The following is a 27,489-nucleotide window of genomic DNA, read 5'->3' as shown; positions in this document are numbered from 1 at the left end:
GGCAGGTCTGTATTCACAGGTGTGAGCATGATATATAGATGAAATGCTTTAAACCTATCAGTCACAACCTATTATAGGATCATGAGGCAACCATCAGAAAAGTGTGAAAGCTACTATTGATGTATAGCCATTGTTGTAGGAGCCGTGAATTTCAGTACTTCGGTAAGCGTGATAGATGTAACTTACACGAAACAAATCAGATGCAGTGTAGTAGCAAGGATAATGCTAACTACTAAACAGCTAACCTCCAAATCTCAGTAGCTAATTCAACAGAAGTTTATTTCTCACTCACATAAAATCTACTTGTCGGGCCTGGAGGTTGGGGTTGTGCTCCAAACAATCTTTCAGGGAAAAGATCTATCATCTTTGACCCATGGTTTCTGAAGCTGCTCTAAATATCAACATCCAGTTGCACATGTGGGAAGATTTAGGATGAGTATCCTGGAAGTCGAATATCTAACTTCAAACCTCATGCAATTGGATAGAATTCAGTCAAATGGACCTTTCTAGCTTTAGAAGGGACTAGGATAAATACCCACACTCATTCTGCTTCCAGCCTCTTATCTCTTGCGAGTGCTTCCCTTTGAAGGAACCCAAGTGCAAGTCAGAGGGCAAGTGAATCCATTGACACAGTTCATAAAAGTCAGCTTTCCATGACAGACCATGGTAGAGAATGGCAGGAAGTGAATTTAGAGAGATCAATGAAATATATTACATGAAGCAAAGGGGCCATAAAGGAGCAATCCTATGAGTGAAAACACCTAATTTTCGTAAGGTGTTTTCACTAAATCAGCTAATAACTAAAGATGCTGTTAAAGAAAAATTAGATCATTGTTGGGAGTTGCCTTTGAGTTGGGGTTTTGACTGTAGAAAGAACACTAGGAGTCAGAAGAAATGACTTCTGGCCCTACTCTTCTCATACTAGTCCCAAGGTCTTAGAGAAGTTACTCATGGCTGAGCCATGGTTTTATACCTGTAAAAATTTATAATAATCACACCTTTCTCAGCCTTAATCATAGATTTGATTGGGGAGGATCTGATGAGAGCATATGTTTGAAAACATTTTATAAATTAGAAACATGGTCACAAATAATACTGGGGGATTTTGTGTGTTGTTATTGTCATTACTCAAATTATGGTCCTAGTTTGTTAGAAACAAATGATTCTGATTAAATTGCCACTTTCTCAGTGACTTTGTACCAAATATGAAACAAAAGATCAATAAACTTCCATCTAAAATCCATCTCTACCATGAGCCATTCAAAGGACTTCCTGCTGATGTTTGGGTATGAAACATTTCCTTTTACCCTGGAATTATCCTTTAAGCCTAAAGATACCCCTCAAACTAAAGAAACCCACAAACTAAAGAAAGCTACCCACAACAGAGCCAGGTACCTACCTCTTGGGTTTACCAGGTGCTTTGGGGGTTGGGAAAGGAAACCCCAATCCCACCCCCTTCCTTCCCAGTCTATAGAAGATGACTGGAAATGATAAAGGAGTAGAGACAGGTCAGTCCCTGCTGAGTTGGTTCCCTCCTCTCCCTCAAGACTGCCTGCCCCCACCCCCATCTCAAAGGGAACCTAAGAGGTTCCTGAATAACAGTGGAACATTGGGAATGGCTAAAGAATGTGAGGGCTGAACTCTGCTTCTTCGTTACTTATCAGTTTCCACGGCAGATTTGTTGAGCTGCTCTGTGCCTGATGGAGGTGGGAGTGCAGTGTAGGTGGAAGGAGAAAACTGGAAAGAGACAGGGAAGGGACAGCAGTAGCACAGCCTCCAATCACACTATGTGGTCTAATGCATCTCGACTGTCTCCAAGACAGGGAGAATGGCCTGCTAAACCATTGAAATGTCTATTTCTTATTTTTATTTAAACCAGTGTGAGGAGGTTTCACCTTTCCATACATCCCTTAAAAGAAAATCGCTGACAGTGTGTAAACTGATGGACACCTCAATCCTCTGAGCTCATGGTCCATTTTATTTTGGTCATTAGGGCTCCTTCATTCCTATATGAAATGTTCACTGTTGACTGTAAGCAAAAATGGTCTTTTTAATGCAAAACTTAAGATACCTCACAGAAGAAACGCTTTGTAATAGGAGGACGAAACTATGATATGATCATAAAAGTCCCACCAGCTTCCCCTGTCATTTGAAAGCCTCTTTTAATTAATATCGGAAATATTAACTGATAATTAAACATATATGTAGAAGTTTAAGAAGCTTTTCTAATACTTGCTAAATTGGGGCACTTTTTTCACATTTATTAATTTAAAGTTGAATTACATTTTAAAATCTCTCTTTTGCTAAAATATTCTAGCTTATGCACAACTACTGGAATTACTAAGAGAATTTTATAGGGTAGTTTGAATATAAGATAAATATGTAAAATCAATAGCTTTTTACTTGTGACTAGCAATAAATCCCTAGAAAAGAATATAGAGAAAAATATTCCATTCACACAGTGATATAATTTTAAAATACTAAAGAATAAGTTATAGCCCTGGTTGGGTAGCTCAGTTGGTTAGAGCATCATGCCAATATACCAAGGTTACAGGTTCAAACCTTGGTCAGAGCACATAAAAGAAGTAATCAATGGATGCACAACTAAGTGCATTGGAGTGGAACAACAAATCTCTCTCTCTTTCTCTCTCTCTCTCTCTCTTTCTCTCTTTCTCTCTCTCTCTCTCTCTCTCTCAGAAATACATAAGTAAAATAGAATAAGCTATGAAGAATGCCTTAGGACCAACAATGTATAACACTATAAAGTCTCAGTGAATAAGCATTTGTGAACTTGGAAAGATAAGTTATGTTTTTAGATGCAAAGTCTTCACATCACAAAAATGTGACTTCTCCCCAAATTAATATATACTTTAATTCAAATTAAAACTGTAACAGACTTATTTTGATTAGATAAAATTATCTTTAAGAATAAATGGAAGATCAACTTCTGGCATGACAGGGTGTGGTATACTATGGACCTGCTCCCCAGAAGAACTGGTGAAAATCATTTTTAAAATATTTAATGTCTCTGGAAATGGACCTATGGGCATATAGCAAATGAAGAAACTTCTACTCAAGAAAATCTGAAATTTGGTAAGAACTGAGAGAGTCTGTGATTTTGAACCAAGTTTGCTCCCTCCCACCCCTCCCTAAGCTCAGAAACTCCACTCCAGACTGATGCAGCCAAGAACACAGGGCTCCCTGTCCCCTGAGCTGCTAGCTATAGGAGTATCTTCCCCATAAGGGCAGAACAAGAACATTTCTCATCCTTTGCCCAGCTACCTACTGTTGGGTCTAAGATCTGGAAGAGAACAACCAACTGGAAGAGTTTCCTTCCATTCAGCCTCCACTAGTAAATTGTATGGCATATGAATTGTAGCTCAGTAAATATGTTTTAAAAAAAATAAATAAGTGGAAGAATATATATCCAAGAATAACCAAGAGAAGTATGAAGAGGGAGCACATGACACCCCAGATAGCAGAACTTAACATAAGGACACTATAATCAAGTCATATGATATGGACAGAGGTATAGAAAAAACATATCTGAATTGAGATCCAGAAATAGATCCCTGTGCATATGATGATTTGATATATGACAATGGTATTTCAACTCAGTTGGCACAGATAAATTATTTTGTCAATAATGCTGGTACAGAGCAAGATGGCGGCGATATAGGCAGACGCGTCCCAGGTCTTGTCCCGGAGCAAACGGAGTAAGCAGCTGAAACTAATAACACCCACCCCGAATTGGCAAATTTACTCAGCTGGTGAGACGGTTTGCAGCCGGGAAGGGCAGACCTCCCCTGGAAAGGTTAAAAACCAGGGATCTGGGCAGGAAAGTTTGCCAGACCTGAGCCCAGAGGGTCGGAGGGAGACCGCATGGCAGACAGCCGTGTCTCTTGGGACAGACACAGACCCTGACCAGGGTAAGGAGTTCCGCGGGTTTGCTGGCGCCAGGAGATTTGAGATTTGGATTTTGTGATTGCGGAGAACTGAGACTAAAGGGGGCATCCTGAGGAACTGATCAGACCATGCAGTGCCCATAAGAGAGGAGCGTTTCCCAGACCATGCAGTGCTGGTAAGAGAGGAGCGTTTCCCAGACCGCCTCCTGATCACCACAGCCTCCTGATCACCACACCCTCTGTCTGTGGAACAGCAGCTGTACGTGAAGCCTCCCCCCACCAGCCAGAAGAGCCAACACAGCTGTGAACAACACCCACCAGAGGAGCTGCTGCCAACTGGAAAGCAGCTGCTACCGCAACCGTCTGAGCAGCAACCACAACCCAAGGAGCCCCTGCCACCCAGGGAGCAGCCACTGAACATCTCAACATCTACATATGTCAGCGAGATCAAACATGGGTAGGCAAAGAAACCCCCAAAGGAAAGAAAAGGAGGACTCGCCAGAAAAGCAGCTAAGTGAGACAGAGATATGCAACATGACGGAAAAAGAATTCAGAATAAGGTTCCTAGAGTACATGCACCAGATGTTCAAGAAGCAAGAAGAAACAGATGAAAAACTCAACTACTTATGCAAGAAGCTAGAAGAAACAGATGAAAAAATCAACAACTTAAGTAAGTCCCAAGAAGAAATGAAGAGTGACATAGCTTCAATAAAAAACTCCATTGAAAGTATCAACAGTAGACTGGGAGAAGCGGAGGACCGAATTAGTGAATTAGAAGACAAGGAAGCAAAACACACTCAAACTGTACGGCAAATGGAGAAAAAAATTAAAAGACAGGAGGAGAGCCTAAGGGAGCTTTGGGACAACATGAAACGAAACAACATACGAATAATAGGGGTGCCAGAACAACAGAAAGATGAACATGGATTAGAAAACCTATTCGAAGAAATAATATCAGAAAACTTCCCTGAGGTGGGGAAGAAAAAAGTCACACAAGCCCAGAGAGTCCCAAACAAGGTGAACACGAAAAGACCCACACCAAGACACATCATAATTACCATGGCAAATGTTCAGGATAAAGAGAGAATCTTACAGGCTGCAAGAGAGAGACAGAAAGTAACATACAAGGGATCTCCCATTAGATTATCAAATGATTTCTCAACAGAAACACATCAGGCCAGAAAAGAATGGACAGAAATCTACAAAGTGATGCAAAGCAAAGGACTGAATCCAAGAATACTCTATCCAGCAAGGCTATCATTCAAAATTGAAGGGGAAATAAGAAGCTTCACAGACAAAAAAGGGCTAAGGGAGTTTATCACCACCAAGCCAGCCATGCAAGAAATGCTAAAGGGACTGGTGTAAAAAGAAGAAATATCAAGCTCAGAAAGAAAACAGCCACACACACACACAAAAAAAGAAATGGCTACAAACAAGTACCTTTCAATAATAACTTTAAATGTAAATGGACTAAATGCTCCAACCAAAAGACATCGAGTAGCTGAATGGATAAAAAAACATGACCCTTACATCTGCTGTCTACAAGAGACCCACCTCATTAGAAGGGACTCACACAGACTGAAAGTGAAGGGATGGAAAAATATCTTTCACGCAAATGGAAAGGAAAAGAAAGCGGGGGTAGCAATACTTATATCTGACAAAATACATCTCAAAGTGAAGGCCATAACCAGAGATAAGGAAGGCCACTTCATAATACTAAAGGGATCAATACAACAAGAAGATATAACCCTGGTAAACATATATGCACCCAATGCAGGAGCACCCACATACATAAGAAAACTTCTGGAAGATATCAGGGGAGAGATCGACAACAATACAATCATAGTAGGGGACTTTAATACACCACTGACATCACTGGATAAATCCGCTAGACAAAAACTCAGCAAAGAAACAGCAATCCTAAATGACTCACTAGATCAGATGGACTTAATTGACATCTTCAGAACACTTCACCCCACAGCTGCGGAATATACATTCCTCTCAGGTGCTCATGGGACATATTCAAAAATAGACCACATATTGGGTCACAAGCAAAGTCTCCACAAATTCAAGAAGATTGAAATCATAAAAAGTTAGAAATAAACTACAATAAAAACAACCCAAAATACTCAAAGACTTGGAAGCTGAATAGCATGTTATTAAATATTGATTGGGTTACCGATGACATCAAAGAAGAAATTAAAAACATCCTGGACACTAATGACAATGAAAACACAACAATCCAAAACCTCTGGGACACAATGAAAGCAGTCCTGAGAGGAAAGTTTATAGCTCTACAGGCCTATCTCAAAAAACAAGAAAAAATGGTAGTCAATCATCTAACTCTACAACTCAAAGAATTAGAAAGAGAGCAACAAGAAAACCCCAGAGTGAGCAGAAGGAAGGAGATAATAAAGATTAGAGCAGAAATCAATGAAATAGAGACCAAAAATACAATACAGAAAATCAATGAAACCAAGAGCTGGTTCTTTGAAAGGATAAACAAGATTGACAAACCCCTAGCCAGGCTCACCAAGAAGCAAAGAGAGAGGTCCCAAATAAACCAAATCAGAAATGATAGAGGCGAAATAACAACAGACCCCACAGAAATACAAATGATTGTTAAACAATACTACGGGCAACTCTACTCCAACAAACTAGACAACCTGGAGGAAATGGACAAATTCCTAGAAAAATACAACATTCCAAAACTCAATCAGGAAGAATCTAAAAACCTCAATAGGCCAATAACTATGGAAGAAATTGAAGCAGTCATCAGAAAGCTTCCAGCAAACAAAAGCCCAGGGCCAGACGGCTTCACAGGGGAGTTCTACCAAACATTCAAGGAAGAACTAAAACCTACCCTCCTCAGACTACTACAAAAAATTCAAGAGGAAGGAACGCTTCCAAGCTCATTCTATGAAGCCAGCATCACCCTAATACCAAAACCAGGTAAAGACATCACAATGAAAGAGAATTACAGGCCAATATCCCTCATGAACATAGATGCCAAAATCCTCAACAAAATCTTAGCAAATCGGATCCAGCAGTACATCAGAAGGATCATACACCATGACCAAGTAGGATTTATCCCAGAGATGCAAGGATGGTACAACATCCGTAAATCAATAAATGTGATACATCACATAAACAAATTGAAAGAAAAAAACCACATGGTCATATCAATTGATGCAGAAAAAGCATTCGACAAAATCCAACACCCATTTTTGATAAAAACTCTCAGAAAGGTGGGAATAGAAGGATCATACCTCAACATAATAAAAGCCATATATGACAGGCCCACAGCCAACATCATACTCAATGGACAAAAACTAACACCATTTCCCCTAAGAACAGGAACAAGACAGGGATGCCCACTCTCACCACTCCTGTTCAACATAGTACTGGAAATATTAGCCATTGCAATTAGGCAAGAAGAAGAAATAAAAGGCATCCAAATTGGAAAAGAGGAAGTAAAACTGTCCTTATTTGCAGATGACATGATATTATACATACAAAACCCTAGAGACTCCATCCAAAAGCTACTAGACTTAATACATGAATTTGGCAATGTAGCAGGATACAAAATTAACCCCAAGAAATCTGAGGCATTTCTATACACCAATAGTGAACTTTCAGAAAGGGAGATCAGAAAAACAATCCCATTTACCATCGCACCAAAAACATTAAGTTACCTAGGAATAAACTTAACTAAAGAGGTTAAAGACCTCTACTCAGAAAACTACAGGACGTTGAAAAAAGAGATAGAGGAAGACATAAACAGATGGAAGAACATACCATGTTCTTGGATTGGTAGAATCAACATCATTAAAATGTCCATACTACCCAAAGCAATCTATACATTCAACGCACTTCCCATTAAAATACCAATGGCCTTCTTCAAAGATCTAGAACGAACTCTCCAAAAATTCATCTGGAATAAAAAAAGACCCCGAATAGCTGCAACGATCCTGAGAAAGAACAAAGTAGGTGGGATCTCAATGCCAGATATCAAGCTGTATTACAAAGCCACTGTTCTCAAAACTGCCTGGTACTGGCACAAGAACAGACATATAGATCAGTGGAATAGAATAGAGAGTCCAGAAATTAGCCCGAACCAATATGCTCAATTAATTTTTGACAAAGGAGGCATGAACATACAATGGAGCCAAGATAGTCTCTTCAATAAATGGTGTTGGGAAAATTGGACAGACATATGCAAGAAAATGAAACTAGACCACCAACTTACACCATACACAAGAATAAACTCAAAATGGATAAAGGACTTAAATGTACGACAGGAAACCATAAAAATTCTAGAAGAATACAAAGGCAACAAAATCTCAGACATATGCCAAAACAATTTCTTCACTGATACAGCTCCTAGGGCAGTTGAAACTAAAGAGAAAATGAACAAATGGGACTACATCAAAATAAAAAGCTTCTGCACAGCAAAAGAAACCATCAACAAAACAACAAGAAAACCCACCTCGTGGGAAAACATATTTGCCAACGTCATATCTGATAAGGGCTTAATCTCCAAAATTTATAGGGAACTCATACAACTTAACAAAAAGAAGATAAACAATCCAATCAAAAAATGGGCAAAGGATCTAAATAGACACCTTTCAAAAGAGGACATTCAGAAAGCCAAGAGACATATGAAAACATGCTCAAAGTCACTAATCATCCGAGAGATGCAAATCAAAACAACAATGAGGTACCATCTCACACCTGTCAGAATGGCCATCATCAACAAATCAACAAACGACAAGTGCTGGAGAGGATGTGGAGAAAAAGGAACACTCGTGCACTGCTGGTGGGAATGCAGACTGGTGCAGCCACTATGGAAGGCAGTATGGAGGTTCCTCAAAAAATCGGAAATGGAACTCCCATTTGACCCTGTGATCCCACTTCTAGGAATATATCCCAAGAAACCAGAAACACCAATCAGAAAGGATATATGCACCCGGATGTTCATAGCAGCACAATTCACCATAGCTAAGATCTGGAAACAGCCTAAGTGCCCATCAGTAGATGAATGGATTAGAAAACTGTGGTACATCTACACGATGGAATACTATGCTGCTGTTAAAAAGAAGGTACTCCTACCATTTGCAACAGCATGGATGGAACTGGAGAGCATTATGCTAAGTGAAACAAGCCAGTCAATGAAGGAAAAATACCACATGATCTCACTCATTCATGGATAATAAAGACCATTACAAACTTTTGAACAATAATAGATACAGAGGCAGAGCTGCCTCAAACTGATTGTCAAACTGCAGTGGGAAGGCCAGAGAGAGTTGGGGGGCAGGAGGGAGGGGAGTAAGAGATCAACCGAAGGACTGGTATGCATGCATATAAGCATAACTAATGGACATAAGACACTGGGGGGTAAGGGAGGGTAGGGGTTTGTCAAGGGCGGGGGGGAAAAAAGGACACTTATGTAATACCCTTTGTAATACTTTAAGCGAAAAATAAAAAAAAAAAAAAACAAAAAAAAATAATGCTGGTACAACTGGCTAGATAGCTGGAAGGAAAAAAAATACACTGGAATTCTAATTACTGCATACACAAAACAAATTCCAACTATACTGAAGACTTAAATGGGAAAATCTGCAATAATATTCAGGAAACCCCATGTACAACCCAAGGTTAAGGAGGTCTTAACCAACACTGGAAACCCTGATGCTATAAAAGAAAAATAGACCTGTATTATGCCTGACAAAAGACACTATAGACTTACAATAGACAAGTGTCACAGGAAAGCAAATCTAAATGGTCAACAACTGTAATAAAACTCCTACATTCAATAATAGTCAGAGAAACACAATTAAAATAGCAACGGGGTATCATTTATACCTCTCAGTACAGAAAAACTTTAATAGAGGAGTAACATATCTTACCTAAGTTTAAAAAAGACAACAATGTGCTCACACTTTGCTGGTGGCCATGTTATGGCCCTTTTAGCATAGCAGTCTGGCAAAACCTATTCAAGCTAAATAGTCATACACACATTTGGCTCGATAAGTCCATTCTTGGAATATATCAAAAGCACCAACACAAAAGGAATAATGAAGATGAGTATTGTAGTATTTTGTGTAATGAATAAAATAATCAAGCAAACCATGTAAGTTCCCATCAATAAAAATTAAATAAATTATGATATATGGACATCATGAATTAAATATGTACTTAGAGGAATTTATATAAGGTATTCTGAAAGAAGCAAGACACAGAAGATTGAGTATAATGTATTCCTACTTTTACTTTTAAATGGCTAAAATGACACAGAAATAAATACATATATGTCTCTGGGTGTGTGTGTGTGTGTGTGTGTGTGTGTGTATACATTTTAATTTGAGTGTAAAAACATGAAGAAAAAATATGGAAGGTTATGAACCAGGTTATCACTGCAGGTTACAGGGCAAGTGTTGATGACTGTGGGTAAAGAGGAGTATGGGTAAAAAGGAAAAGAAATAGTATAAAGGAACACACCAATAAAAAGCCTATCTCATAAAGAGGGAATATGCTAATTGACCCTCACACTGTTGCAAAGATGGTGGCGCCCACAGCCAATAAGGAGGGAATATGCTAATTGATTGCTACACCCTCAAAGATGGTGGCACCCACAGCCACAAGATAGCCTGCAGAGGAGGGCAGTTGTGGGCGATCAGGCCATCAGGGGAGGGCAGTTAGGGGCAACCAAGCCTGCAGGGAAGGAAAGGGAAGGTAGGGGTGACCAGGCTGGCAGGGGAGGGCAGTTGGGGGAGACCGAGCCAGCAGAGGAGGGCAGTTGGGGGCAATTGGCCCAGCAGGGAGCAGTTAGGTGTCAATCAGGCTGGCAGGGGAGTGGTTAGGGGTGATCAGGCTGGCAGGCAGAAGCAGTTAGGGGCAATCAGGCAGGCAGGCAGGCAGGCAGGCGAGCAGTTGGGAGCCAGCAGTCCAGGATTGTGAGAGGGATGCAGGCTGGGCCGAGGGACATCCACCCCCCAGTGCATGAATTTTGTGCACCGGGCCTCTAGTAGATGTATAATATCTTCACATTTATATACTTATTTTAAATTGTATTTGCCTACAGATGTAATTTTAAAAATAAATAATTTGACAAATGATGTAGAAATGCTAAATCTATTAAATAGCTCTATGGCTAGAAGGACAGATAGAAAATAAAACTCCCTGCGATTGCATGTTCAATAGAAGTATTTGTTTCTATTCATACAAATCAGCTGTCTTTTGTCTATGTCACCTAAACCTGATCTCTCTCGAGCTTTCCTACTCTTGACATCTGAAATTACACATAGCAGCCCCTAACCTTGTCTTAGTTCTTCCCATTCTCTTCACTAAAGCCAACCCTTCATCCTCTCCTACCATCTCCAGTAGCTGTCCATCACTGTATCTATATGCTCCTGTATCTTCAGTCCCTTCCTCAATTCTCTTCTTCCCAAGCTTCTCTTCTACTGGACAACTTCTCTCACAGTCAAATTGCATAAGAGTAAACTGGTATGTTTTCATCATCTGCTAATGAATTTCAAATCTTGATTTCCAGCCCAGACTTTTCTTCGTAGCCTCTGCCCACTATTTCCAGCAGCCTAAGCAGCATCTCCACCAGGTTATTTCAAGACACTTCAGACTCCACATGTCTATATGCACCTGGTAGGATTACCATAACAAAGTACCACAGACAGGTGTCTTCAACAGCAAAAAAATTATTTCCTCACAGTGCTAGAGGCTGAAAGTCCAAGATCAAAGTTCTCAGCACGTTTGGTTTCCCCTGAGGCCTCTCTCTCTTTGACTTGTAGATAATGCCCTTTATGCAGTATCCTCACATGGCCTTTCCATTGTGCATGCACATCCCTGGTGTCTCTTCCTCTTATAAGGACACCTGTCATGTTGGATTAGGGGCCCACCTTAATGATATCATTTTAACTTAATCACTTATTTAAAGGTCCTATTGCCAAATACAGCCACATTCTGAGCTTACAGGGGTTAGTATTTCAACATGAATTTGGGGGAGAATAGAATTCAGCCTATCTGATGTCCAATATAGAACTCACTATTCACATTGCAAACAGTAAACATGCTTCTCCTTTTCTATTTATCTATCACAGAAAAAGATGTCAACCCAGGGTCCAGGCTAGAAACCTGAGTTATCTCCTGTCCCTGTGCCCCACCCCCACCCACCTGTTCACCAAATGCAGCCTCCATGTCTCCAACATCTCTGGCATGGCCAGAGATGACCATCCTTTTAGGTTACTGCAGCAACTCCCATCTTTTCCCCAGCAAGTAGCCTCCTCTCTACTACCAGAACAATCTATCTTCCTTTAAAAATAAGACCTAATTATGCCATGCCCGGTTTAAAAACTTCCACTCTCCATTGTCCACAGGAAGAAATCCAAATTCCTTTGCTTGGCAAAAAGGACTGTCCATTACCTGTCCCAACCTAGGGCTTCATCTGATCGTCTAGTACTCTATCCACTTGTAGCCCATGTTCCAACAGCACTGAGTGTATTTTCCCCAAATACATCATGTCCTCTCTTCCCTGCTTTACGTTTTCTGTTGCCTGTCCCTGAAATGCTGTTCCTTCTCTCTTCCCCCAGGTAAACTTCTGGTCACTCTCCAAGGCCCAGATCAAAGTCTTTTCTGTATTCCCAGTTAATCAGTCCTTCTTCTGTTCCCCCAGACTGCTTTATCTACATTATATAAAGTTATTTAACTATTGTAATTTTTCATCCTTCGTTTCTTTCTTCCCCACCAGCCTATATGTATCTCAAAGATGGAGGCTCTACTTACTTAGCATTCATTAAGTGTTTGTCACATGAGTGATTTGCTGGGACTTGTGTCCCATATCTCTTCAAACTCCACAGTCCAAAGTGAAACTCATAATCGTCCCTTCTTTGTGGCTCCTTTACCCAACGTCCATGATCCTGTCATGGATCTCCTTATTCCTCTTGGACATGTAGTGTTCAAATCTAGGACTCCTCTTGGATGTCAGCTCTGTAAGGGATTGTTAGATGAGCAGCAGGCTGACTCTCCAGTACAGACCTGTTCCAAAGACAATGGGTCTTAAGCAGGTTAGTGACATGATCAGATTCACTTCAGAAAGATCATTCTGGAAAATGGGCTGTAGGAAGGCAAGTCTAGAGCAAAGAGAGAGTATTGATGCCATCCAGACAATATATATATATGAAAAAACTGGAATGATGGCTCTGTTGCTAATTATTTCTGTAACCTCTATTCAGAAACAATGGTCCTGAAATCATTGCCGGATAGGACCTCAGACCTCTCCCCATTGCCATATTCAGCCCCTTCCTATCTCTTTAGGCCCCCAGATTCCTGGAGATGGCCAATAGAAAGGAAAACTAATTATGACAGTGCTAGGAGAAGTCCATGAACAGGTAGAAGTGAGAATTTCAGACTGGTCACTCTTCACACAGCTGATGAAAATCTCTAGAGTAGGTCCTCGGGTTATGTCGGAGATCCAATCCTACAGCGCAACATAATGTGATTTTCGCTGTAAGTTGGAATCCACCTACATAAGTACCTACATCACTCACATGGAGCACATACACAGCAGTAATGAAGTGAAACAGTAAAAAAAAATTAAAAGAAAGATAACAATTCCTGACCTTTACTTGTGGTAAATAAATAATAAAAAACATAAACCACATATGTACATACATCGAAATGACGGAACTTTTTTTATATATTAAAAAATGGGAGATGGCGACATAACCATGAAACAAGGTACGTCGAGTAGAGTACGACGTAACCCAAGGACTGTCTGTACTTTGTTTTATACCACACTCCGCAGCAGTGAAGCTCCTGAGTGATGAACCAAGCCTTTGGCTGCATCTCTTTTAGTTTGCTTCTTTGGTTAGAATTTCAATGACAGAGTTTTTTTGCTAGTTTATTTTTTGTTCTTGATTTGTATTTTCTCAAATAATATGCATATGTGTTTTTAAAACTAAGTTAATGATATTAAAAGATTTATAGTGAAGAATATCAGCACTCTCTACTTTCTCCCTCCCTATCCCCAAATCCCATTGTCCATAAGCAACTGCTTTTAACTATTTTAATTGTATCGTCTAGTACTTGACTCCTTATTTCTACAATTTTCTCTTGATCACAAGTTGTTCATAATTTAATTCTGCTATGCCTTGGTGTAGTTTTTTTCTTTTTCCGTGATTTTTGTGCTTGGGGCTTATTGAGATTCTTGGATCTATGAGTTTATAATTTTCATTCAAATTGAAAAATGTGTCTTTACATATTTTTCTTCCCCCACCCTCAGAAACCACAATTACACCTGTACAGGATTTCTCAAGGTTGTCCCACAGCAAGCAGACATTCTGTTCATTTCTCTTCAATCTTTTTTCTCTTTGTGTTCCATTTTGGATAGCTTGATCTCTTTAGCTTCAGGCTCATTAATCTTTTATTCTTTAATAACTAATCTTCTGTTAATCCTATCCAGGGCATTTTCTATCTCAGACATTTTAGTTTTCATGTCTGAAAGTTTTTATTTGGATCTTTTATATCTTACACTAGACGCCCAGTGCACAGATTCGTGCACTGATGGGGTCCCTCAGCATGGCCTGCGGGGATTGGGCAGAAACCGGCTCTCTGACATTCCCCAAGGGGTCCCAGATTGCAAATCCATGCACCAGGCCTCTAGTATGCATATAAGATCTTTGGCTAATCTCTTCCTGCCCTCCTCCCTCTCCCTTTCCCTCTGAGATTCATCAGTCTGTTCCATGTTTCCATGCCCATGGTTTCCACTTCTACGTTGAGCATCTGCCCCCCTGGTGGTCAGTGCATGTCATAGCTACCAGACGGTTGGCTGGTCAGTTGGTCGGCCAGGTGACCAGTCACTTAGGCTTTTATATATATAAACTAGAGGCCCGGTGCACAAAATTCATGCATGGCGGCGGGGGGGGGGGGGGGGGGGGGGGCAGGGAGTCACCCTCGTGCAATCTGGGACCCATCAGGGGATGTCTGACTGCCGGTTTAGGCCTGATCCCGCAGGGATCCCTGTGGGATCAGGCCTAAACCAGCAGTCAGGCATCCCTCTCACAATCCGGGACCACTGGCTCCTAACCGCTGGCCTGCCTGCCTGCCTGATTGCCCCTAACCACTCTGCCTGCCTGTCTCATCACCCCTAACAACTCGCCTGATTGCCTGATCATCCCTAACCACTTGCCTGCCTGCCTGATCACCCCTAACTGCTCACATGCCTCCCTGATCACCCCTAACCCCTCTGCCTGCCTGCCTGATTGCCCCTAACTGCTCGCCTGCCTGCCTGATCACCCCTAACTGCTCGCCTGCCTGTCTGATAGCCTCTGCCTCGGCCCCTGACACCATGGCTTCATCCCGAAGGACATCTGGAATGATGTCCGGCAGGTAGTTCGGCTGTCTGGTCTAATTAGCATATTATGCTTTTATTATTATAGATGTTTCTAACATGCTCATTTTTTCCTCTAGCTTCTTGAACAAATAGAATGCAGTTATAATATCTATACTTTAATATTCTTGTCTACTAATTCTACCATGTCATTTATAGGTTGATTTTCATTGACTTTTCTCCTCATTATGGGTCATATATTTCTGCTTCTTTGCATGCCTCATAATTTCAGAATGGGTCCCAGACTTTCTACATATTGCCTTGCTGGGTGCTGATATTTTTATATTCCTATAAATATTCTCAAGTTTTGTTCTGAAGTATGGTTACTTAGAAACAGTTTGATCCTTTCAAGCTTTGTTAGGAGCAATATTTGGGCTAATGCTAATGGCTTCTTCACTACTAAGGCAAAAACCATCTGAGTCTCTACCTAATGTCCTATGAATTCTGAGGTTCCCAACTCCGTCTGGTAGAAACAGGAACTATTATTGGCCCTGCATGAGCTCTGAATGCTGCTCCCTCTGATCCTTTGCAATGATTATTTCCCCTACCTTACTTAGTTTTCTCACATGCAAATGTTTATTAGTACCCAGCTGAAGACTCAAGAGGGACCCTCACAGATCTCCAGAGCCCTCTTTCTGTGTGACTTTCTTCTCTCTTGGATGTGCCTGGAGGACTCTAAATACCCTGCTCTCCATCCCCAACATTTTCTCAACTCAGAGAGTCTACCAGGTTCCACCTGGGTTCCCCATTTCTTCAGTAGGGCAATGCGAGAGCTCATCTCATTTGATTCCAATTTCTCAGAGATAATTGTCCTTTTTGCCTGATTCCCAATGTGTAAAACCATTTTTTTTATATATTGTGTCCAGTTTTTAATTTTAGCTAAAGGGTAAATCTGATCTCTATTATTACATCTTGGCTGGAAATGGAAGTTCAATTCCATATTTCTAAATAAAAGGCTTATGCTGATATCTCTTAAACAATTTTTAGGCATTATTGACTGTTGTCTTAACTGATCATAAATCTTTCCCAGTAAGCCCAGGTCTGGCCTCAGAGTCATTCCCAAAGACAGCATTCTAGTTAGTTCTGACCAACACACTAGGTTTAGCAAACAAGTTGAAACACAATTGACATCCAAGTCTAGATGTTATAGTGCCTCCCAGTTCTAAAATTCTATGTGATTCTGGTTAGATTTTAGAAGATGAAGCATAAATCATATAAGTTATTATTGCTAATTGGAAACAAATACAGTAAAGGTTTTCCAAGTGTCTAAGTTGTAACTGGTGATTAAATAAAGTTTTGGAGGGGAAAGTGCGAAAGCATTCACTTTTTTCTACTAGGATTAAGAGTAGTCAGAGCTGTAGCAAGAGACGGATCAAGGGAAATGCAGAAGAAAGGAGATTAGTTTCTAGGGTTTCTCACTTCCCACTCAATAATAGTGTAGAAGAAAAATTACTAAATGAGGATCCAATCTCTAGGATCTTTATCTGCAGAAAATGCCAGAGATTTGCCACGTAAGGGAGTGCATGGGCTGGAGTCCACAGAATCCATAATGGCACCTACAGTTAGATTTCACATCTAAGAATTAAAATACGATTATGTCAGATTTTGCAAACCGTGTAAATGTTCTGATTTGATTTTCATTTAATTCTTTGAAAAAAAAAGAAGAAAAAACACAAATCTGCAAAGGACAACTAATTGGAGGTAAGCTCACTTAAAAAGTAAGATTTCACTTTATTTGATAAATTAATTTGCCTAAATATAAATAGAACAAAGCCTACAGAGTGCAAATTAGATGGAAATTTTCCATATAGATAAACCTAGGAAAACTGGGTACAATAACAACAACTAGCTCAATGGATCATAGAACAAACAAGAAAAGGAAAGGTTCCCAATAACTGTTGTACTGGGAGGAAAATGCTGGCCCTACACATTCCCCTCTCTGGCCCAACCTCCTCAGGGAGGGATCTGTTAGCATCATGGGCACCATGGAGCCTCACTCTGGGAAGGGAGGCGGTAACAGACACTCCCTCCAGTCCCATCTTATCCCCGGACAGATGGCCTGACACTGGTGGTACTGGAAAAAGAAGAAACTATGGAAAGGAGACTCTCAAAAACTCTAGCTGTGCTCTCTCCTTTTGGAGGAAAGAGCTGGAGGTGTCTGCTACTTGTGGAGTTCATTTGCTTTTATAAAAATACATGGGGTCAGGAATCCAGTAGTCATCACTCTGAGGCTAACTCAAGGCAGAAGGGCGAGAAGAGTCTCAGCTATGTTTCCCAGCTAATACCTCGGGGATTTGCATGTGGCAAGGGGGTGGGGCAGAAGCTCTCTTCAGGGATAAGGAATTTGGCTAGACTATCCCCACAGGTGAACCCCATCTTTGAGCAGGTAGCTGAATCTAAAGGAAACTCCCCCTCCCTCAACACCCCTACAGCTGGAACTAAGGAAGGGAAAGGAGAAAGAGAAATTCTTTGTACATTTTTCTAGAGGCCCCGATTCATTTGTATGCCTTGTGAAGGATTAAGATGATTCTTGCTCATGCTTGCTGACGTACATCCAAGATTATCCTGCTAAATCTCCAGAAATGCCAACTGGGAAACAAATGACAGTTGTTCTCTTGAAAGATCTTTGTTTGACTGTGTGGCTGTGATGGCCTGGTGGGCTCCTTCAGTACCAACCTGGAGATGACAATACACACAGGAAGAAGGCAGACCTCTGCAAAGCAGCGGACAAGGGCCATGACCCTGGAGGCTGGGCTTTTAGCTAAGTGCTGAGGCCGGATGCCAGGATCACAGGCAGGATGGAAGGGCACCAAGGACAGAGCCAGAGTCATTCAAGACCTCAGCACCAACTAGATAGAAGACTCAGCCATCGAAGTCAGCTGTGCCCAGAGCTGGATTCAGGGCTGCTGAGGGAATCAGAATTCTGGGCATGGAGACTGGAGGCAGCCCTGCCGGCAGGCCTTGAAGATGATGCACCCGCGTCCAGCATAGCACAGGGCCTAGGACGGGCTGTCTAGCAAAAACTGTCCATCGAAGCTCCTTTCTCTGTCTTATACATATTTCCCTTTCCAGGCTACCCTCAGAGCTCCTTTTACCCTACGTCCCCTGAGTAAAATTTCTTAGGACTTCCGGGGAGATGAGAGGAGGGAGTGGAAGAGAGACTGAGCACAGTGCAATTGCCCCTCTGCCCGGCACTCCACTGCCGTGGCTCTACCTCACGCATGGCCCCCTCTGCCCTGGAGGGGGTCCTGGACTCCCATTCTGAAGAGTCACCTAGACCCCACTGTTCGGAAGCTGACACACAGTATGGGGGATGCTCAGAGACCTGCCCTGGCTCTCTTCCCAAATTTCATTGGCTTAATTCATTGTAGGAGGCCCTGGCCTCGTGGCCAGCATTCTCCCAGGAGCCAGGAAAGTGGTCTTCAGTTTGAAGAAACTCCCACAGATCTACCCAATTTGCCTTTTTAATGTAAAGACTCAGCCATGGAGAACAAAGCAAAGCATTTGTTCAAAGAGATGTATTTTTCTCTGGCGTTTTGGGCTCTCAACTTCTGTTCTACCGATTTTTTTAACCTTCTTATTTTGTAATGGAATCGCTAAGATAACAAGGCAAGAGGAAAATATACTCTTTATTTCAACTACTGTCTATCCATTCAATCCTCTTAAAAAGCATTTGTTTTCATTATTGTGCAAAGCCGATTGACAGGAATGTGAAGTTAGGGGCAAGAGCCAAAAGAAGCGTGAGGACTTATTTTAAACACACAGCCTTTCTCTGAGACCCGGACCCCGGACCTGGAGAGAGAGACAACTGCCACAAGTCCCCGGAAGTCCTCAGGGAGTAAGAGGGAGGCCTGGAAAACAAGGCCTGAAAGAACTTGTTTTCCAAGTGCCCTGGGGGATCCAACTAGCATGAGTTTGACAAAGGCTAGCAATAGGGGATAGTCTTCCTGATGAAGGTCCAGAATGAAAAGAGGGAGGGCTCGGCCTCCACAATCAGGCAGTTGAGTTCAACTCCCTCCACCTGTGGAGTTTGGGGAAATTACTTAACCCCTCTACGCTTCCACTTCCCTGTGCACAAAATGGGGATAATAACAGCTACCACGTACAGAGCACATACTATGTGCCAGGCTCTCTTCTGACACTTTCCCTACTTCAGCTCATTAATCTTTGTTAACAAACCTAAGCCTTTTATCCATATTAGCCCATTTGATCCTCACAACAACCCTAGGAGGTAGGTTCTATGATTATCCCCATTTTACAGATGGGAAAACTGAGCCACAGAGAGTTTAAGTTCCTCATCATAGGATTTCCTGGCACCTGGTAAGTATTCAATAAATGTTAGCTATTGTTATTAGCAGCAGGGATTTCATAAAGCCTTAAGCAGGTCATAAGGAGGTGCTGAGTGGTTAAAGAAAGATCGTATGCCCTCTAGTCTCTTTTGAGCTTCATTCCTCAGTTCCCAGTTCTCACGCAAATTTGCTTTAAAAGTTATCTTCTTACTACGTCTCTCTCTCATTTCTCAAGCACAAGGGCACACGCGTACACACACGCACGCGCACACACACCACACACACACACACACACACACATTTTCTCATGCACATGTCCTCAAGCTCACCTCATGTGCCTGTAGCTCACCAAGCCACAGAGACATTCTGGCAACCCTGAACTAGCTTGAGATTTAAGGATGCTTTGATTCACCAAAAACTTTAGGTGGCCAGTTTAGCTTGATTCTCTTGTGGCCCAGTTGGCCTGAATGAACAAATTCAAGAGCTACTTTGACTTTAGAGGCCTTAGAAATGCTTTTGGGGGGTGGGGGGTGGTGGTTCTTCACTGCTGGTGGGGTTTCACCCTGTCCCTAGACCTGCCCAGGACGCTCCTCAGCAGCAGTATTTTCAAATAATGGCATCGGGACTGGCCCAGACCAGAATATCACACACAGATGGGTTTGAATGAGAGCAGGAGGAGACCTTAGCAGATACTGGGTAAGCCCCATTCTCATACAAGTGACACCTCTGGGGTCAGAGCTTGACGGGGCTTCCCAGAGGTCACAAATCCAAAAGGGGCCTACAGCCGAGGTCTCCAGAACGAGTTTGGTTTGGGGTTGTTGTTTTTTTTTTTGGTGTGTGTGTTTCCAGTATACCTCATACCGGCTTAACCTTCCTCATCATCTATAAAACAAAAAAATGTGCCTGTCTCCCTTTGCCTACTTAGCATTTTCCTATGTGGAAGAGAGGTGCTCGAGAATGTGAAGGGAAAAGGGTGAGGGATCAAAGGCCGGCCTATGGTATTGTTAAAGAGTGTTTGACCATGGAGCTTAAGGAAAAAAAAATACATTTTGATTCCCAAATTAAAAAGAAATATGTCAAATCCCTGAAACCTAGTCAGACTCCAACTCTGTCTTTAATGGGAAAGTATAACAATCACTCAGGTAGCGAATGAAGTCTTTCCAGAATGTTCTTCCTGACCAGGCACAAAACTTCAATCCTTAAAAAAGGAAAATCTTTATTCTGTGCTTGTGGCTCCATCAACAGAGCTCTTCACAGATGGACTGCAGAGCCGTGCCTGTGTCTGGACCTTCAGGGATGGGGAGCAGGGCTTCACTTCCTGCACCATCTGGTTCCCGGTTCCCAGCTCCAGCCTAGACTCCCACGACAGCCGCGCAATCAGAAGAAATCAGAAGAACACCTCAGGGAAAAGAATCTAGGACTCAGACTTAACTTCCTCTAAGGAGGATCAAACACTGAAGACTGTTCCTTTTCAAGTTTTATTAATCCTGGTTCATAATTTCCACCACATCATTAGTCATTTCCTATTTCTGAAGGGCTGGCAGCGGTTGCCGAGGCATCAGGCAGTAAATGGCCAGATACCCATGCCACCTGTGCGCCGTATTGACAGTTACCCGCAGCCGCATCTGGGTGAGAGGCTAATGTGCTTCTTCTAAAAGGCAAGCCATTTAGAAGTGCAGCCCAGTTTTTGATCTCTTGCTAAATACTTTTATCCACATCATCTCCCCATCTGGGCCTGGAAGTCATCATGTGACCTGCAGTCCTTTGAAAAGAAAGCAGCCACGGCAACAGCAGATCTGCCATAACCGCGGGGCAGGGTGAGCTCGCGAACCCCTCCTGAGATTCCTCATCCTGCGCTGGGAGAACTCCAGGAGCTGAAGTTTACATGAAGAATGGAAAGTGACAAGAACGATGCCCACCAAGACCCCTTTTAAAAATAGATGAAATAAAAGGCATGAAGAATTTGAGAGCCGCCCTGCTAAGACTAGTTCTGTGGGGTTCAACCTAGTTCAGAATGGTAGGCAGAGAGCCAGACAGCTCAGAGCCTCCTCAATACCCAGCTTCCCTAAGGTGGGAGGGTCTCCCCAACACAAACTCAGCCTGTGACAGGTAGTCAGGGTGCTGGGGAAGCCGTCTCCAATGTGAACCCAGCAATTCAGGGATACAGGCAGAGAGAGGGCTAACAATAAAAGAAGGCACATAGCAGCTCTGTTGCCCGTGCCCTTGGCTGGAGATTCTGCCACCAAACTGTCCCAAGAGCTATGGCCAGTACCCACAATCTTCTGAGCCTGCATTTCTGCCACTGGCAACTCCCATACTTAGCACTGCAAGGAAACAAAGTTCACTTGGGGATTTTTTAAAGGCTGAATTTTAATACCTAGCCCTTAAATAGCTTTCCCATCTAGATAACCCCAAAGCACTTTGCCAAAAGTGGGGTAATCACATCCCTATTACACAAAGAGGGAAGTTCCCAAACTTAATTGCATCTCTCATGAAGGACAGAAAATTGAAGAGAGCAAGGTAAGGGGCACCCATAGCTTTTCCCCCATTACCATTCAAAACAGAGAAGTCTTGTCCTTTGGGAGAACTACTGTGTACCATTCTGATTATTAAAACTGAACCATGACATGTGTTCACATAGTCAAAATCCCCTCACTCATCTCAACCCTGGTCTAGCAATGGTAGCACCACGAGGTCAGAAATATGCAATTCCACAGGGTGTGGAATCAGCAACCATAGGAACAGGAGAGGGAAAATTGGAGAAATTAAATCTCCATATACATATATATATATATATATATATATATATATATATTATCAGGGATGGAAAGAGAGATAGAAACATCAATGATGAGAGAGAATCATTGATCAGCTGCCTCTTGCACACCTCCTACTGGGGATTGAGCCTGCAACCCAGGCATGTGCCCAACCAGGAATGGAACCGTGACCTCCTGGTTCATAGATCAATGCTCAACCACTGAGCCACAATGGCTAGGCCTTTTTTTTTTTTATACTTACACTGGTCCCTGCTATTACCAGTCTCAAGGTGCAAAAAGCATCAAACACCTTCCCATGACGTTTTGAGAAGCCTGTTCTACACATCTGGCCTCTTTTGATCTCTCAGGTGCCTCTTGGAATGAAGAAAAAACTCCAACATCTTCAAATGGGAATTTTTCTTGTTGCCTACATACACACATACACACATACTTAGATGCATAACCACAAACTCTACCCCAGCCTTTGGACTCATTTTGAATTCTCAGATTCTACTCTGATATCCCCCCTCTGGATTTTAGGTTGCAGTGAACAACCCACTTACTAGCCACCTGTAAAATATTGGGAAGAAACAGCTATCATGCCTTACTTTTTTATAATTACAACGTCCCTCCACTTACAGTTTCAGCCTTGAGTCTGGTTTTCCCACCAAAGGCTCCTGAAAGACTCAAACAATACTGGTGCGTGCACAGCACCCCAGTCATCAGGAGCAGACATCATTCCCTTTCTGCAGTTTAACTCATTAAATTCTCATCAGGCCTTCCCTTCCCTGTTCATCTCCCCTCCAGCAAATTGGGCATTGAGGGCGAACTCCCCTGCCTGACTATTTAAAAGCCAGTCTGCCTCATTAACATAGCCCTCTGAGGAGCCCAGCATTCTAGCTCTGTCTCTGAACTTAATCTGAAGGAGGGTAGCACAGTGAAAGGAACCACCTAACACCCGATATGCACCGTGTCTACTCACAAGGCCTCTAAGTCACTCCACGGAGTCACTAGGACCTTTGCTCCCTCCTTGCCAAACCTCCTCCAGGCTCTCTCCGACCCACCCTCGCCGCAACTGCTCTGGTAGCTGAAACCAGTGTTGATTTTTATCTGCATGGCAACCTCGTGCTCCCACAGGTTCCAAACTGATCAAGTGGCCTTCAAAAATGCCCCCGCTGCTTCTTAAAAAGGCTGAGCCAGGCCCTGGATGAAGGAGACAGAAAACAATCCCTTATCGTGTCGGAAGTAATACTTGTGGTTATCTAAAGCAAGGGTAATCATATCATACACTTTATCTGTGAGTGGCTTTTTCCTTCCAGCGGTAGGAATAGAAACTTCTTCTCCTTCATAATGAGCACTATTGAAACTCCAGCGGGCCAGTTCTGCCTTTGGCGACATGCCATTACCTCGCAGAAGCATGTAATCATCTCAAAAAATGTAGCATGGCCGAGAGCAGGTACGAGTATTTTCTGTAAATATTGTTTGTAGAGGGCCAACTTATAATAGGGGATTGTTTGTCTTAGGTCCTTTTTGGCATGTGTGGTTGACAAGACCTTGCCAGCGAGTTCTGGTGCCAGCCCACTTAATCCGACAGGACCTTGTGCAGGGGTCCAGAGGACAGAGTCCAGGAAACGGCATGAGCTTCTCCCATCCCCCCTCCCCCACCCCCTCTTCATTGTTACCGCATGAGAGAAAAGTCCTCTGCTATTTAATGTTTGGACAGATATTGTGGCTGTTGATGCACCACATCGAAACATGTGGTCTATCAGATTCTCAGCACCAGAGAAGACTTTAAAACAAAGTCATCCAACAGCATCCTTCATTGAGGATGACAACCAGCCACAATCTCTGTGCGTGCAAACACGGCACCAGGTGGACACGTCAGCCAGGGGCCCTATGGGTCAAGCCCTCTGACCGGGAAACCGCCACGGTCCATAAGAATGCATTTTTCAGCAGAGAAATATGATGTCATTTCCTTTTGCAAGGAGACATTTCCATCTTTGCTTGTGTGATCAGAAACCTGGAGCACAGGGCCAGGTGTCTGGCTAGCCAATACTGATCCAGAACAATGAACTATGGATTTGGCTTTTCCTTGTGCTTCCCCTTGTGTGTCCCACTGCCCCTGGCCAGTCCCACAGACTTGCCTCGAATTGAATTTTAGTTCCTGGTCCCAGACTGACTGTGCAGGATCCAGGGAAAATGAGTCTCATTTGCCTCCAGATACAGTTTTATGTCAGTAAATTAATGTCACTGAGGGTGGCACAGAGCACTTTAATGCCTGGGACAGTTGTGGACATTTCTATATCTCCTCTATTGGGCTAGTGTGTTTGACTTTCTGTATTATAAATATATTATATAAACATCATATATATATATATATATATATATATATATATATATAGTGTTTGTGTGTGTGTGTGTGTGTGTGTGTATGTATATGCAAAGGTTATCCAAACTACTTGCTCTGCTTCAGCAAAAAATTGTGAGAGTCAAATTTGTACAAATATGAACTCAGTTAAAGTACACAGAGTGTAGCAAAACCTATAAAGTATTTTTGGAATATTTCTGCTACATCTATTTCTACTAGAAAATTTTCTATTAGATTTCTATTTAAGAGAAAATAGTTAATCTTATCTCAGTGTTAATTACATGGAAGTTTAGAGACCAGGCCATTGGAACTTATAAAGGGCCGTTATTAAAAAATCATCTTCATCAGCTTTTGTCAACCCCCACCCAGTAAGAAGCAGAAATTTAAACTGCATTGGGAGGTTAGATGAAAGGAAGAGCTTCTTGGCCATGAAGAATGGTAAATACCAAACTCTGCAACAAATGTCCTAAATTTCTACTCCCAGAAAGCTCCAAGTTCGGGCTGCCTTGGATAGCTTTCAAATGTCAGAAGCATGAGGAATGATTTTGGATTGCTCACTATAGTCCCTTCAACAATCCGGGTCCTCAGGCAGCACACACACCTGCACTCGGCCGCCCATTAGGGGTTCACGGCCGGAGGCTGAGCCCGACAGCGCTGACCGTTCATAAACAAGACTATGCACTTTCCTCTCAATGACAAGATGGCTGCAATGGCCCCTCTAAGATAAAAAGGGGTAGGACAGACTGATGAGAAGACACATTAATGTCACAGAGAAACAGAAAAGGCCATGGGGCTCCTGAAAAGAAAAGCTATTTGTCCCTAAACCTGCTTCTTTGCTGGGAGCTATTTCTTCAGAAAGAAGCTGCTGCCTTCCCTGACCATACAAAACCATCCCTGAAGTTATTTATAGTGTTCATGGCCAGGAGGCATCACTCGGTTCCCCCACCACAAGCCCAACCATGTGTTACTATATTAAAAAATGTGAAAAAGTAATTATGGGGTAGAGGAGCCAGTGTCTGCAGACACAACCTGCCAAAGAGGAAGTGACAGGAAGCTTTTGCTCCTCGTTGCCGCTCAAGCACTGCCCAGGCTCCAGGCTCAGACGAGAGTGATCCGTTCCAAGAAATAAGAGAGGAGCCTGCCCTGGTGAATCAGAAATATCCCTGTTTCTGAATATACAGTAAACTGGTTTCCATCCCCAGGTCCCCTCGGTGGGTCAGACTTTCCAGTCACGTGGAGAGACCACTCAGGGCATCCTCCCTCCCACCAGACCGGGGAGACTGGAACGCGTAAGGGTCTGGGCTTGGGCGGGAGCTGGAGCCACGGAAACGGGCCCCAGGACCCTGTCCGCCACTCCAAGACCCTGATTTCGGCCACCATGCCCTACATCTAGCTTTGTGGTTCCTCTTCCGACCTCCACCTCTGGTTCCTTGCCCTCACGTAGAATGTGATGAGCCACCCAATACTGGTTTCTGGACTGGGGCACATGTGCCCCTCATCCCTCTGGTTCTCCTCTTGGAAGACGGGTTCTACCACCGTTGGGAACAGTCATGCTTTCCAGCCCTGGAGGCAGAGAGAAAAGTATTCAAAAAACCCGCCACAGAGAGCAGAAGTTCCTGAGGGAGGGGAGTTCATGCTCCCGGTAGAAAGGCCAGGGTTCCCAGGAGGCCGCAGCTTAGGGCTCCTTTACTGAGAAAAACGACATTTCCTCCCCAAGACCTCCACCTGCCTCGGGTCTAAGCTACAAAAGGGGTTCCCTTCTGATTTCTCAGGGAAAAGGACACAGGTACCAACCCTCACAAAAGAACCCTGGAAGCGTGGGGGAATTCCTGCTGTTTCAGGAAGGCTTCACTTCGAAGTAAATAATTGTTGCTCTCTCTTTAGTCACCTTGATTGCCTAAATGCAGCAGAACCTGGACAGCCAAAGAAACACAAATTCACCCCCACACAATGTGTCTTCTGAAAGGTGATTTACAGAAACCTCTTTCAAATAAATGTTTAAAGAAAAGAGAGTCGTAGACAACCGAGAAGGCAGAGGCCAGGGGTCAGGAAAATATACTCACTACCTCTTTAATGTAACAAAATAAATCGAATTAACCTGTTTCCCTAGTGGATAATATACTATGAGCGTGAAATGTAGTTTTGTATTATAAACACACCAGGCTTGAGTTCCAATTTTGCACTCTGCAGTTTTAGAATATGAGAAAATGTCAATTTCTAAAAACTCCATAAAAATCATCCCTTTGAGTTTGTTTTTCACCTCTGGCTAATGACATAGAGAGAGAATTTAAACCTATCAACCGATGCCGCTAAAGAGAAGACTTTAAAAATCAGACAAAATATTCTTATAAGGCCAACCCCTGGCAGCCTTCCACGTTCAGAAACTGGTTTATAGCTTTTTGAGATGCCCTGTTAACCTCCCAAAGGTCTGTAGAGGAGCTTAAGTTATCTCATTATCCCTGTTATTCCCCTTTCATCTTTGACTTCTAAATCCCTTTCTTCACCACTGTAGTATCCACAGTGCCACCTGCTGGTCATAGGCTGTACCTCCATGGCTCCTAGCTCTCTTTTCTGGAATTTGCTTAATTAAAGTCCATCAATGGCAGCTAGAAGAGCCACTGGAAGATACCCCGAAGAAATAATAAAAGAATCTATGAGATGAGCAAGATACCAATTTATGGAGGTTTAACAGGACCCAACATAGTCTCCTGAGGCAGAGGTCTGGCTATTTTAAAGGCAATATTTAAAAAGTTAAACTTAGTATTTGCAA

Source organism: Myotis yumanensis, unplaced genomic scaffold, assembly GCF_028538775.1.
Source record: "Myotis yumanensis isolate MYYU_CA2020_CCGP unplaced genomic scaffold, mMyoYum1.0.hap1 SCAF_1, whole genome shotgun sequence".
Lineage (NCBI taxonomy): Eukaryota > Metazoa > Chordata > Mammalia > Chiroptera > Vespertilionidae > Myotis > Myotis yumanensis.
The sequence above is the reverse complement of the archived record's forward strand: the minus strand, read 5'-3'. Positions refer to the sequence as shown.